A 14324-nucleotide genomic window follows, 5' to 3' on the forward strand; every position below is an offset into this window, starting at 1 on the left:
TGGTTCTAAGAAAGAAATGCTCAGTTAAACGCTGGCCTGGCTCTCAGAAAGCAATGCTCAGTGGAATGCATGCCTGGCTCTCAGAAAGCAAGGCTCTGTGGAACGCTGGCCTGGCTCTCAGAAAGCAATGCTCAGTGGAACGCTGGCCTGGCTCTCAGAAAGCAATGCTCAGTGGAATGCTCACCTGGCTCTCGGAAAGCAATGATGCTCAGTGGAACGCTCACCTGGATCTCGGAAAGCAATGCTCAATGGACCGCTTGCCTGGCTCTCAGAAAGCAATGCTCAGTGGAACGCTCACCTGGCTCTCAGAAAGCATTGCTCAGTAGAATGCTCACCAGGGATTCGGAAAGCAATACTCAATGGAACGCTCGCCTATCTCCCAGAAAGCAATATTCAGTGGAATGCTGGCTTAGCTCTCAGAAAACAATGCGCAGTGGACGCTCACCTGGCTCTCCGAAAGCAATGATGCTCAGTGGAATGCTCGCCTAGCTCTCGCAAAGTAATGCTCAGTGGAACGCTGGCCTGGCTTTCCTAAAGCAATGCTCAGTGGAACGCTGGCCTGGCTCTTGGAAAGCGATGCTCAGTGGAACACTTGCCTGGCTCTCAGAAAGCAATGCTCAGTGGAACGCTGGCCTGGCCCTCGGAAAGCAATGCTCAGTTGTACGCTGGCCTGGCACTCGGAAAGCAATGCTTAGTGGAACGCTGGCCTGGCTCTCGGAAAGCAATGCTTAGTGGAACGCTGGCCTGGCTCTCGGAAAGCAATGCTCAGTGGAACACTGGCCTGGCTCTCGGAAAGCAATGCTCAGTGGAACGTTGGCCTGGCTCTCGGAAAGCCATGCTCAGTGATACGCTCGCCTGGCTCTCCTAAAGCAATGCTCAGTGGAATGCTGGCCTAGCTCTCAGAAAGCATTGCTCAGTGGAACGCTCGCCTGGCTCTCATAAAGCAATGCTCAGTGGAACGCTGGCCTGCCTCTCCTAGAGCAATGCTCAGAGGAATGCTGGCCTGGCTCTCCTAAAGCAATGCTCAGTAAATCGCTGGCCTGGCTCTACTAAATCAATGCTCAGTGGATCGCTGGCCTGGCTCTCCTAAAGCAATGCTCAGTGAATCACTGGCCTGGCTCTCCTAAAGCAATTCTCAATGGATCGCTGGCCTGGCTCTCCTAAAGCAATGCTCAGTGGAACGCTGGCCTGGCTCTCTGCTGTCTGTTATTGGGTGCTTTCAATGAGGAATATTCTGTGCCAGGGGCTTGTATTTATTTCATGAGCAGTAGTTAAGTCATGATATGACAGCAAGGCCACAAACTCTGCAACAAAACTCATGTATAATTCCAGAGAGGGAAGGGACTACATTGCAAGAAGATGCAATGCAGGTGGTTGGCGTATTTACAGTTCACATTAAAAAAAAGAAGAGAGAAAGAAAGAGTGTTCTTCACTCTTACCCTTCCTTCTCCTATCTCTTCCTCCCTTCTTTTTTGCCACCTTTCTCCTCCCTGTGCCGCCACCCTTATCTCTGTCCTATCGTCGTCTTTCTTTCTCTCGCTCCTTCTCGCTCCTTCTTCTCTCCAGCTTTTCCATTGTGGCTGTCGTCTCCACTCACACTTGTCAGTTCTCTTTCTGCTTTCTCTCAACTGCATTGCAGCCTCTCTCTCCACCCTGCTGTCCCTCTCTACCCTTCTCTTTCCCCTCTCACTCGTCAATTCTCTTTCTGCTGTCTCTCAACTCCTTTCCTCTCTCTCTCTCCACCCTCATGTCCCACTCTCCCCCTTCTCTTTCCCCTCTCACTCATCAATTCTCTTTCTGTTTTCTGTTAACCCCTTTCCACTCACTCTCTCTCCACCCTCCATCCCTCTCTCCAGAGGCTTAGACTGGGTAGGGCCTGATTGGGAAAAGCCCACCAAAAATCTGTAGATGCCCACTCAGCAGCGCTGTGTGGGCACTTACTGAGGTCAATGTCACTGCAGTGGGCCCAGCTACTTTAGCTTCTGGCAGCACTTGTTAGACAGTCCTGGCTACGCCTTTGCCTCTCTCCCCCATCTCTTCCCCTCTCATTTGTCAATTATCTTTCTGTTTTCTGTCGACTCCATTCCAGCCTCTCTCTCCACCTTCTGTCCCTCTCTACTCCTTCTCTTTCCCCTCTCATTTGTCAATTCGCTTTCTGTTTTCTGTCAACTCCATTCCAGCCTCTCTCTCTACCTTCTGTCCCTCTCTACCCCTTCTCTTTCCCCTCACACTCATCAATTCCCTTTCTGGTTACTGTTAACTCCATTCCAACCTCTCTCTCCACCCTGTGGGGTACATTGACCCACTCATCAGAATTCCCATCTACAACCCAAGCTGCATTTCCGCAGTTAACAGCAAAATGGCTGTACTGGCTCCTTTAAGCAACACTGCCTCGCATCAAAACTGCGTTTTGCAGCTACAAAAGGATGGCTGCTCTGTTTTGCCAAGCACCATTGGTCAAGTTGGAACAGGAGCACCCAGAGAAAGGCTGCCAGGGTCTGTTCCGGTGAGGGCATGTTCTGGTGTGTACTATAGAAGCAGAGTGAAAAAGCAGCGCTGCTTTGCTGCTAGCCGAAAGTTTCCCATTGAAAAAGGGAAACATTTTACATTTTAAATTATGCCGCTCTGATGCTCTTTTCATCTGTTCTACATTACTCTGCTTTTATCAGTGAGGCCCTGCCATGCCCATCAATATTCAGAATGTGCTCCGGCAGAAAAGGGCATTATCCCCGAATAACAGGCTGTGTCAGACCAAATCTGGGAAATTAACAGAAGCTTTACCTTCAGCCACACAGAAAAATGCTTGACTTTTGGGCTACAAAATGTGAACGATCAATGCTTCAAAAGAAACTAAGGGCATATGTCAATTTCAGTGGACCTGTGTCATAAACAGATTGCTGTATAAGTGAAACTGACCAGGGCTGTTGGGACGTCAGAAGGAAGAGAAAACCTTTTGAAATGGGCAGCCCAGCAGACTTCACCATGTGTTAAAAAGCACTTTTGCAAATAAGGAAAAATGCCTGTTTTAAAGTGTAATGTTGATAGAAGGCCCTGTCTTGGCCTAGCAATGTAAAGGTTGTTTTGCTGGGAAACATATATGGGATGTTTTATTTCAACAGGCTAGCTGCTGATCCAGAACAAAATAAAGAAATAAAGGCATTGGATATAATGGAAAATTAGCCAAAAAGGGTTCTACTATGGCTCAAGGGACAGTTGGGGGCTGGGGACTTCCCCCAACAGGAGCCACAAGGGATTTCTGGGACACTTCTGTCTGGGTTTCAGCTTGAGACAATAGATCTGGGACACCTATGTGCGTCTTTTGGAAGTGACAACCACCAGTCACTCAAGCTGGGGAAACTCCAGGGCAGCCCTGGGCTAAACTGACATTTTGTGGTAGCCTGAAGAAAAAAATGGTTCCAGTTGGAGGACAAAGGCCACCCCGTTTTGGCTCAAAAGGCTAGTTTATTAATAAAACGTTAAGACTTTTATCTCCGCAATTGGATCACGTAGAAATGCGAAAGTTTCACCGTTTTCATGCAATTTTGGTGGCTTTAATTTACGACGTGGTAGCCTTCACTGGCATAGAAGGGACAGAAATGGGAGAGAATTGGATATTCTAAGGAAAGTGTATATGGTGCCACTTTGAAATTTAAAATTCACATGCCTTATGATAATCTATACACATGTATAAAGTTATAGAATTGTAGTTAAAATAATTTCACTGAAAAGGACAAAAAATTATTAGATGGACGAAACAAAGTCCTACAAACTGGAGAATTGGTCTACCTTGCTCTGCGTGAAATATGTAATCTGCTTATGTAATTGACAAAAGTGCCACAACTGTACAAATGTGTGATTTATGTTAAGATTGATTTTTGGCAAAAAGGACAGTGGGATGGCTTTGCATCTCATAAAACACATCCCCCTTAACTGAGTCCTCTCCTTGAGGAGGCGACAAACACAGGCTGGCCTATCCAGTTCTTGGGGGTAGGTCTAGCTTAGTTCTGCCCAACAATAACATTCTGTGATGTCACCTGTCTTATAAATAAGAGAGGCTGACACACACTCTACACACTCTCTCCTGAATTTCCAGCGCCTGCATATCCAGACATTCCAGATCCACCTTTGCAAGATTCCAGACCCTACTGCCATGCCAAAGCATTGCTGGCCCTATTTCAGCAAGGCCGTTGATCCAGAAATCCCACTAAAATCCCAATAAAAAAGGGGAAAAGCTGTGGTACCTTTTGGGAAGTATCCTGTGACCAGACTAGCTTTTGCCCACTACCTGCATTCCCGCTGTACCCTTGCCATCCAGTGACCAGACTTGCCCAGCTGCTTGCTGTCAGGAGAGCTGCCTCGCTGTGACCAAAACCTTTTGAGTCCAGAACCCGGTTGGCTGTCCCAAATCCCAAAGTGCGGATTGTATTTCCCCATCCCATAGCCACACATAGTCTACCCCATCTTGTCCCTTTGTCTTTGTCCTATTTTCTAAGTAATTCTATTCATACCCTGGTAACTTTAAGACTGTTAGAATTTTCTGTGCATCCTGTCCTTGATTTTCTAACCGATTAGCGCCACTTTTCCATTAATTTCTGTCTTGCATAGATCATAAATCCTTAGTCATATTTTGAATAATCAAATTAATTTCCACATAAAGTTGAACGCGCGGTGAAAAGGTTGATGTTGCGAATCAACCTTGGAGCGTACCGTGTCTTTCTTTAACAGTATAGTCTTGATAATCTAGTTTAAGTGAAACTTGCCTTTCTTTCCAAACCGATTTTCTCTTTTTAACTGCTTTATTTTACCAAAAACCGAATTTCTTTCACCTTGAAAATCTTATCCAATTATCCAGCTATAGTCACTCTTTCACTTGCATATTGTCCCTGTGATGTCCATCTATTCCCCCGCTTAAAAACCGCATTCTGATTGTGTGTATTACACCCGTTTTTTTTAAGAAAACGTTTTGACATTTAAAACTGAAAAAAGATGAAAATGCAACTTTTACACGTGTGATTTTGACTGCATTGGGGTTCTCACTTTCAATTGCTTTTGAACTGTTTGCCGTTTGTGATACCTTGCCTTATAGTTGCTAGTTATTTAACCACATATATAATTAATTATTTGTCAAAATCTGAGTGTCAATGGAATGGTCGGCTGCAGTGCCCCCTCACCTCATTTGAAAAAATATTAGATACGCACACGAGTACCAAGGGTCTTATATCGAGCATGTATAGCGCACTAATGGATAGGGGCCATCTTCCACAACCAAATAGTAAGACGCGATGGGACACGGAACTGGGCTGTGATAACAATCAAGCAGGCTGGGACGCTATATACAGAGCAGTTTGGAAATCTTCCATCGCAATACAATACAAAATGCACAGCTGCAGAATCCTTACACAATGGCACCTGACCCCAAAACGGTTAGCAAAAATGTACGAGGGTATGTCCCCCTACTGCTGGAGAGGGTGTGGGCAAATTTGCACATATTGGCACCAATGGTGGGGCTGTACACAAATACCGTGTTACTGGATCATTGATATTGAGGCATCCATAGAGATCTCTCCCCTCTCCTGGTGCTTTTTGGAGTTCAGTTTATTGATGAACGGTACCTACTCCTCCCCCACAATCCCAGAAAGTTGCTAATGGCAACTCATGTCTGTGTCACCATTAAATGGAAAGCTTCTTTGCCACCCACAAAAGAGGAATGGCTGAGAAAAGCGAAAGAAATTTATGACATGGAAAGCCTAACTGCACTTTTAATGGAGCCACATACCCAAATTGACCAGCAATGGCTCCCGTTTTTGCAATATCTCCGGGAAACCCAGAAAACCGCAGAGTGAGCACTCGCCTGGTACCCCAGTGGTATAACATAGGCCCACCCTGAAACAACCCCATATTCGCACAGGAGATAACTGCTTATTTTGCTAACCCCAAGTCTCAAGCGCACGGTATACACAACGGCATCCCATATGTAACAAGCCAGTTTATGGTGATCAGACCCGGAGTGAGGAGGGAGGGGGGAATAGGGTTCTGTCTTTTCTGTCTCTTTCTCCTATCTCGGTTCCTCTAGCCTCCCTCCCACTCTTTGCTTTCGATCTTTTAAGTGGAGGGGGGGCGTTCTTCTGTTTTGTACTTGATACTCTTTCACCTCAAAATGTACTTCTGTGATTGCTAACTTTGACATCATTAATCGCCGATAGCCTTTCGGCTGATGAATCTGTAAATCACAATAAAAATATATTTAAAAAATAATAATAATCTGAGTGTCATTTTAAGCAATTGCAAAGGGTTTTTTGCCTCCTATTTGTGAGCGAAGGTCAGATTTTGATTCTGTTTGCTGCCTCATATCTCCTTGCTGCTTCTTTGCATCCACTCAGAATTTGAGGGAACATTGCAGGGGGAAACCTTAACTGGGGTGCTATCTATCCTAATTAAAAAGTGCTCCTATTCATTTGTGCTTTGGATATGTTCTTGTAGAAGGTTACCCAAGTGCATTTCAGTGGTTTTCATTGTAATCACCCCATAAAAATTGTGTAATTTTCTTTGAATTTAAAACAAATAATTATTGTGTTACCACCCACCGCCCTGGTTCATGGTCCATTGTGACGGGAAGTATTTGTAAAAGGGGGTGTGAGACAAGTTAGGTATCGTCTCAATTCGAATTCGTGGAAAATAAAGAAAAAGCATTCTAATTGCGCGCTACATCTAAGGCTGAGGACGTAGGTCCTGGTCCAGTGTGTGACGCCCAATTGGAGTCCTTTACAACCCTCTGTCCCTCTCTCCCCTTCTGTTTCCCCTCTCACTAGTTAATTCTCTTTCTGCTTTCTCTAAACTGCATTCCAGTCTCTCTCGCCACTCTCTGTCCCTCTCTACCCCTTCTCTTCCCCTCACTCATCAATTCTCTTTCTGCTTTCTGTCAAATCCATTCCAGCTTCTCTCTCCATCCTCCTGTCCCTCATTGCCCTTTCTCTTCCCCTCCCACTCATCAATTCTTTTTCTGCTTTCTCTCAACTCCTTTCCAGTCTTTCCGCCGTATGTCCAACTCCCTCCCTTGTCTTTCTCTCTCATCTCTATCACTTTTCCCCTCTCTCCAGCTGAATCCCTATCCCTCCACTGTCTCTCGCTCTCTCTCTCTCTCTCTCTCTCCAAAATGGGAGATCGCCGGCATGGGCTTAGGAGGCCTAAAGCTTCCACTTTGAGGCAAAATAGTTCAATTGATGTGATGGCAAGATTGTGGCTCCAACAGCAAGAGCCTGTCAGGTTTCTCAACTCATGACAACACAGCAACAGCTAACATATAGTGGCAGAGGACAGAAAGCTGCCCAGACAATATCAATGAACCCTCTGCAGTGGTCTTCAAACTGTGCGGTTTCAGGACCCTTCTCAGTGCTATAAATAATTTTGACCATGACAACAAAACTGGCTTGCAGCTCAGCCCTGGTAAAATCATCGAAAAGCAGGGCGCGGATGAGGGTGTCAAGCTCCCTGGGCACCTTCAAAGCTACGAAATGCCAGGGGACAACGCAGTCCAGAGGATGGCAGTTAGCGGGTGCCACCCTTAGCGTTGACGCCCTCCGCAACTGGGACTTGGTTGGGGGATGAGGGTGTCAAGCTCCCTGGGCACCTTCAAAGCTACGAAATGCCAGGGGACAACGCAGTCCAGAGGATGGCAGTTAGTGGGTGCCACCCTTAGCGTTGACGCCCTCCGCAACTGGGACTTGGTTGGGGGATGAGGGTGTCAAGCTCCATGGGCACCTTCAAAGCTACGAAATGCCAGGGGACTACGCAGTCCAGAGGATGGCAGTTAGCGGGTGCCACCCTTAGCGTTGACGCCCTCCGCAACTGGGACTTGGTTGGGGGAAGGGAAGAAGCGGGCATTGAGTGTTCTATTTCCCCAAGGTGAACGGAAGGAAGTGACTCATGGCAGAACACCGGAAGAGTGGAGCTGGGACCGAGGAGCCTTACTTGAGACCTTGCAGACAATGGCTCTTCACACAGGACATCTAGTTACACTCACCTCACGTGCAAGTAACCTAGCAGGGCCTACATCCATCTATGTAAGTCACTACTAGCCTGGCAACCACACTCCCAAGTCAACATAACCTGCTACAAAAGTCTGCAGTTTGTATCACCCGGGCCCTGTAGCCACTGTAACCAAATTCTTAAGTATGCTTTATATGTGATCTGCATAACCTGTAACTTAATTCTAAAGCTTGCTGAACATGTAACCAACATCTTAAGACTACTAAATATGTAACCATCTTCTTAAGCGTGCAATTCCTTCCACCATATTCGTAAACATGCTTTATTTGTGATCTGCACAACTTGTAACCTAATTCTTAAGCTTGAATATCATGTAACAATTCTTATGCTGTGTACCACGTAATCACTCTGCTTAAGCGTGCACTACCTGTAACCATATTCGTAAGCTTATGCACCCAGGTGCCTACAGATTAGGTGCGCAATACAATAAATAAATAAATATTTTTTTCACTGAATTTGATAGGTTTTTAGTAGCGCAACTGAACCATAACATCCATTTAACAACGTTTTTTTACAGATATAGAATAAACGTATTGGTTACTTGGATTATGAGGGCGAAATGAAGCTCGAAGTTCATGCATAAGGACTGTCATCATTCGCAACACAGATCTTGTATAACAGGCTGCACAGAAGTCATGCAACTCAGTAACACATGGAAGTGGCGTGCCTTCTTCAGCAATGTAGGCCAAGCAGCACAAGTTTTCTCGGTAACAACAGTTCTACAACACAATTGGCATAACCTGCCAACGATGGCAGGTACACCAGGTGGAAACGTCTTCCATGCGAATGGGTTCAAGCTCTGGTGATTGATCCTCATGACTTTCATCCGATTCCTCGCTGTCTCGGCTTCTTGCTCTTTCAAGGATTTCCTTATGTGAATATTCGGGCATGTACAGGTAGGGCTGAATTGTTTTTATAGTTCCTGAATATTGAAGAAGTACAAAATCAACAATGAGAAAAATAAAAATGTTTTTGTTTGTAAACCGTAGCAAAATGAGGTATTACATTAAAATTCAATTTAAAAGAAAGACAAGAGAAGAAACAGCCATGTTACAAAAATCCATTGTGCAATACAAGATTAACAGGCTCAAACTTTGAAAGTTTGCAAGGACACATGTAAAGAACATGACATGTTAAAATAGAATTTAAATATGGTTTAGTAAAGATATGTGTACATAATATAAGAAATGTTTCAATAAAAAGCGACTACTGAGTTCATTCATTTCAGGCAGTACAAGTACCGGTTCTCAGTGTGTCGTCCTTGGCAGAGAGCTGAACAGAACAGAGAGAAGTTGCGGAGGCTTGAAATGAAACACGCTGACACGAAGGAAAAAGAAACTCTAACTTTGTGTGATCAGAAAGGGTTTGGAGGAAAAAGGCGTCTTGGCATTTCCATGGAGACACATAAATAGATTTCCCACAGAGGGCATTGACATGAGATGTGCTTTGGCATGGGGAAAAAGGGCGTGAGCGTCTAGTAATGTCAGCTTTAGGGGCGGGTCATCAGAATTACTGCCACGAGGACACTTCAATTTAGGGCGATGGATCAACGGATAAGATTAGCACAAGATGGCAGTACACAACCCATTGATTTCGCATGTGTAAAAGCGTGAAATACTAAGGTAAGATGCATTGGAATTTTTTTTAAGATCCATCAATGTATGCCCATGCATGCCCGATTGCTTGGCAAATAACATTTCTGAGCGTAATTCCCCTTTAAGGCGTCGCCAAAGAATGACCTCCAATGCGGCAGAAAGTGTGATATGATTTTTCTTCAGCGGCTTCATTTAATGAAAGGCCGTTAAGCAGAGGGACTGGTGTTCTCCCAGCGCATAATTGCATTCTCTGGAGGGTTTGTTCTCCCGGACATTCCTCTTGATGGGAGATTGCTGATATACATTGAGTGCAGCTCCTCACAGCAGAGTGGAATATCTTCTCAAAGCTATAGCGTCCTCAATGGTGGCCTGTAACCAAAGTGCGCTTCAAGATCTCCGCTTTGCACTGTGTCGAGGCCCGGCCCTCACTGTGTCGAGGCCCCATCTTTCTCTTTCTCCCCACCATCTTTCACTCCTCTGCGCCTATCCTTTTCTCCACACCCTCCCCATCTTTCTCTTTCTCCCCACCATCTTTCACTCCTCTGCGCCTATCCTTTTCTCCACACCCTCCCCATCTTTCTCTTTCTCCCCACCATCTCTCACTTCCCTGCGCCTATCCTTTTCTCCACACCCTCCCCATCTTTCTCTTTCTCCCCACCATCTCTCACTCTCCTGCGCCTAGCCTTTTCTCCACACCCTCCCCATCTTTCTCTTTCTCCCCACCATCTCTCACTCCCTTGCGCCTATCCTTTTCTCCACACCCTCCCCATCTTTCTCTCTCTCCCCACCATCTCTCACTCACATGCGCCTATCCTGTTCTCCACACCCTCCCCACCTTTCTCTTTCTCCCCACCATCTCTCACTCTCCTGCGCCTAGCCTTTTCTCCACACCCTCCCCATCTTTCTCTTTCTCCCCACCATCTCTCACTCCCTTGTGCCTATCCTTTTCTCCACACCCTCCCCATCTATCTCTCTCTCACCACCATCTCTCACTCACATGCGCCTATCCTGTTCTCCACACGCTCCCCATCTTTCTCTTTCTCCCCACTATCTCTCACTCCCCTGCGCCTAGCCTTTTCTGCACACCCTCCCCATCTTTCTCTTTCTCCCCACCATCTCTGACTCAGCTGCGTCTATCCTTTTCTCCACACCCTCCCCATCGTTCTCTTTCTCCCCACCATCTCTCACTCCCCTGCGCCTATCCTTTTTCGAAAACCTTCCCCATCTTTCTCTTTCTCCCCACCATCTTTCACTCCCCTAAGCCTATGCCCCAGGCCCCGGGCCGCATGAAATGCAGGACGATGGAGGGCCTGGGAGTTTAGGCGCGGGGTGGGGGAAAACGGCACGAAAGCGTAGGGAGGGGCGTCCGAACGGTGCCACAAGAAACAAAAGCCCGGGAAAGGGCAGGAAGCAGCACCTGGGGAAGGTGCGAAATATAACAGCAAGGGGCCAGGGGGGAAACCCGGCCCCCAAGAAGGAACAAAAGGCCTGGGGTGTATAAGTAAGCCAGGAAAAGGAGAGGCGGCACAAACCAGGTAAAGAGCTCACCTCTCTCGGGTAGGCTTTTAGTACCTGGATAAGGGGAAGGAAAAACGTTTGCTCTTGCGGGCTCACGCATTTTCCACATCCTCTTAATTCGGTCTAAACGCAGTGGCTACGAGTTCGCCCAGCCATGCCGGAGCAGGAGCGACGCAGAAGTACCAGCAGCAAGTGAACAGAGCACTTTTGCCGTGGACAGGCGAGACAGGCGAGAAAGATCGGTAGTTGAAGAGCAGGAGAAGCAGAGGACGCACGGTGTGAAGGAGCAGGAAGGCGTGGCTGACAGAATTCAGACGAAAAGGATGGCGGAAGGAAGAGCAAAAAGGGCTCAAGAATTATCAGAATGGGCAAGGAAGGCAGAGAAAGCATATGGGGCACAATGGGTGCTGGAGATAATGCAGCAGCGAAGGAGAAGACGAGGTACTGCAAGGACAGAAGAGGGGGGAGAGGAGTCAAAGAGATCGGAGGAACAGACAGAGGCACCTACCAAGAGGAAGAAAAGAAAAGATAAAAACAAACGTACTATGAATAATAATGTGGGGAATAAAATTGTATAAATGTTAAAAGATTGCGTCACGGTTTTGGGTAAGTCGCCCAGAACCAATGGCAAGAAGAGCAGACGTGATAAGGGATCCAGGGAGGAGCGGCAGGGGAATTCTTCAACTGAAGAAAGCAGTGATGACGAAGAAAGGGATCATTTAAGGGCTTGGGTAAAATGGAGAGTAGTGGTGAGCAGGGAGAAACTAAGAGGGGCAGGGGGGGCAGGGGCAGAACCCAGGGAACCCCCGGTCCCGGCGCCACAAGAGGCACCAGTAGTCCCGGCGCCACAAGGGCACCAATAGTCCTGGTGCCACAAGGTGCACCAGTAGGCCAAACACAGGGGGAGCACCGCAAGGACCCAACCCACAACCGGTGGTGCCAACGGGGACACCAGTGGCACCAGTGGCAGGGGACCCACCGCCAGGGGCAGTACCGCTAGTGGCAGCGGCGGAAGTTGGTGGACCACTCATGACGAAATATGGCAAACCAACCATGGATAAAGATGCACAGGGCAGGTCAATGAAGGCAATGGCTTGGTATATAAATGACAATGTAAAGGAGAAAATATGGAGGAAGGAATTGATCGATATTTTCACATTGTTAGATTGACAAAAGAGGGGATGAATGTGGCAATAGAGGACATTAAGGAGGACGAGAAAAGCTTACTGAAAAAGGGGCCAGTAGTAAGGAATTTTGACAACTGAATGGCGGCCTTCACCATAATGTCTACAATTATATTATAGAAATTCCCAGAAGACGGGGTAGCATTAGTGGCGTATCAGCAGAGGATGCTGAAGGTGCACGCGGCATTTGGGGAAGACGCATGGCTGGAGTACGATCACGAGTTCAGAAAGGAGATGGACTGCTTTCCGGATATGGGACGGGATGAGGAAAATTTGAATCTCTACATATTTAATGTGCTGAAGGAGAAATGGGAATCCAAGGAGCGAAGCGCAGGAGGGCAGCAGAGGAGGCAGTATTGGCAGAATGAGTACAAAGCTGTTTATAGATACAATATATGAATACAGCTATGACAGAAATAGAGACCACAATTTTCAGAGTAGGAATTAGGGGTCACAGAGAGGGTGGCAGAGCAGCCTGCCCCCAACAACGCAGTGGGGGGGGGCAGTGGGAGAACGGGGACAACACGGGCAGAACCAGGACAATGTCGGAATTTTGAGAAGGGAGTACCCTGTAGCTGGGGATGGAAGTGCAAGTTCAGCCACAAGTGTGAGAGATGTAAGGGTGACCACAGTAGCTCCAAGTGCACAAGGGCCACAGCTCCAAGCGGCAGAAGCGATGAGACGCGGAAATAAGAACTGGGGCGGGAAGGGGGCCACGCCAGTAAAAATTGAGAGGATGGAAGTGTGGCTCCAGAAATACCCAGACCAAAAAACAGCAGATGAGATCAGGCAAGGCTTTAGGGAAGGTTTTAACATCCCGTTTACCGGGCAGGGAGCGCAGGTCATTCCTAGAAACCTGAAGTCTGCAACCGAGAACAGAGATATAGTGACCAGTAAAATCCGAAAAGAGGTAGAACTTGGTAGGGTAGAGGGCCCCTTTACAGCCTTACCATTTGAAGAATGTATATGCTCTCCACTGGGACTGGTGCCGAAAAAGGATGAAGGGGAATACTGGCTGATACACCACCTATCCTACCCCCCGGGGGCCTCGGTGAACGACGGCATCACCCAGAGCGATGCAACAGTATCATACTCAGACTTCGAGGAGGCAGTAGAACTGGTCAGGAACGCAGGGAAAGGGGCACGGATGGCGAAAGCAGACATTACATCTGCATCCCGCCTGTTGCCAGTCAAGAGCAGTTCTCAAAGATGGTTGTGTATGCATTGGGAGGGGGAATACTTCATCGACAAATGTCTCCCGATGGGGTGCGCCAACTCATGTGTATATTTTGAGAGGGTAAGTTCATTTTTGCAGGGGGCAATCACAGAGAGATGAGGGGGGCCATGATGGTACATTACCTGGATGACTTTTTATTCGTAGGGCCCAAAGGTTCAAAGCTATGCAAGGCAACCTTGGATACATTTGTGGAAATAACAAGCGAGTGGGGTTTTCCACTGGAGGGGGAGAAAACGATGGTCCCAACGCAGATTATCCAATTCCTAGGAATAAAAATTGACTCAAGCAGGGGAGCGTGCCCGATCCCGTATGACAAGGTGACAGATCTGCTGAAGACAATAAAGGAACTACAAGGAAGAAACAAAGTGACAGTGAGAGAATTGCAAGCACTGGCAGGAAAGCTGTACTTCGCAGGAAGAGTCATACCACAGGGGAGGGTGTTCCAGAGAAGCATTGAGCTGAAAACAAGAGGGGCTACAATGGGGCACCACATAGTCAGGCTAGGGGGAGGAATCAAGAGAGATCTGGAAGTGTGGGCAGAATTTCTGAAGTACTTCAATGGGTCGGTAATATGGCGCTCACCAGTAAATGAGGAAGGGAAAGGGGTGTTGTTCACCGATGCAGCAGGTGGCCTTGGTTTTGGCGCAATACTGGGGAAACAGTGGTGTGCAGGCAAGTGGCAAAAAACATGGCAGGTGGCGGAATGGACAACAAACATAACGCTGCTGGAGCTCTTCCCGATAT

The sequence above is a fragment of the Ambystoma mexicanum genome, chromosome 3q, assembly GCF_040938575.1.
Source record: "Ambystoma mexicanum isolate Mex_15411 chromosome 3q, UKY_AmexF1_1, whole genome shotgun sequence".
Classification (NCBI taxonomy): Eukaryota; Metazoa; Chordata; class Amphibia; order Caudata; family Ambystomatidae; genus Ambystoma; species Ambystoma mexicanum.